Genomic DNA, 864 nt, shown 5'->3' with positions numbered 1-864 from the left:
TTTTTTACTGTGTTTAAGTCTACATTTTGGCATATCTTCACCGCAATAAGGACAAGCATAATAACCCTTAACCGTACAACCCGCCAAATTCCCATAAGCGGGAAAGTCATTTATAGTCCACAATAGTACAACCCGTAAATTGAAGAACTCTTTTTTGTAGGCATCATAAGCTTCCACACCAACATCCCATAGAGTTTGCAAGTCCTCTATTAGTGGTGCCAAGTACACATCAATATCATTACCGGGCTGTTGTGGACCAGAAATTAATAAGGATAACATCATAAATTTTCATTTCATACACAACCAGGGTGGAAGATTGTATGTTACAAGAAGAATGGGCCAGCAACTATACGTACTACTAAGAGAGCTATGAGGATTAATGCCATCAGCTGATAGGGCAAGACGCAGATTTCTAGGCTCTAAAGCAAAGGTAGGCCATTTTTCATCAACTAACTTCCATGCCGGTGAGTCAGTTGGATGTCGAAGCTTACCATCTATTTCCCTCTCATTTATATGCCAAGTCAAGTCTTTGGCAGTTTGTGAGGACTGAAACAAACGCCTAAATCTAGGTATAGGAGGGAAATACCATAACACTTTTGTAGGAACCCCCTTCCTATAAGCAGCAACACTACCATCTCTTTTCTTCCACCTAGATTCACCGCATGTAGGACAATTAGAAAGGCTTTCATACTCCTTTCTATAGAGTATACAATCATTTGGACATGCATGAATTTTGATATACTCTAAGCCTAAAGCACTCATTGTCCTTTTTGGGTTCATACATTTGATACAGGCAAGTCATTTTCCTTTCCGTAACATGGTCGAAAGAAGCCTTCAACAAATTCTGAAAAGCTACTAATCAGA

This window comes from Citrus clementina, unplaced genomic scaffold (genome assembly GCF_000493195.1).
Source record: "Citrus clementina cultivar Clemenules unplaced genomic scaffold, Citrus_clementina_v1.0 scaffold_4, whole genome shotgun sequence".
Classification (NCBI taxonomy): domain Eukaryota; kingdom Viridiplantae; phylum Streptophyta; class Magnoliopsida; order Sapindales; family Rutaceae; genus Citrus; species Citrus x clementina.
This window is presented reverse-complemented; position numbering follows the sequence as displayed.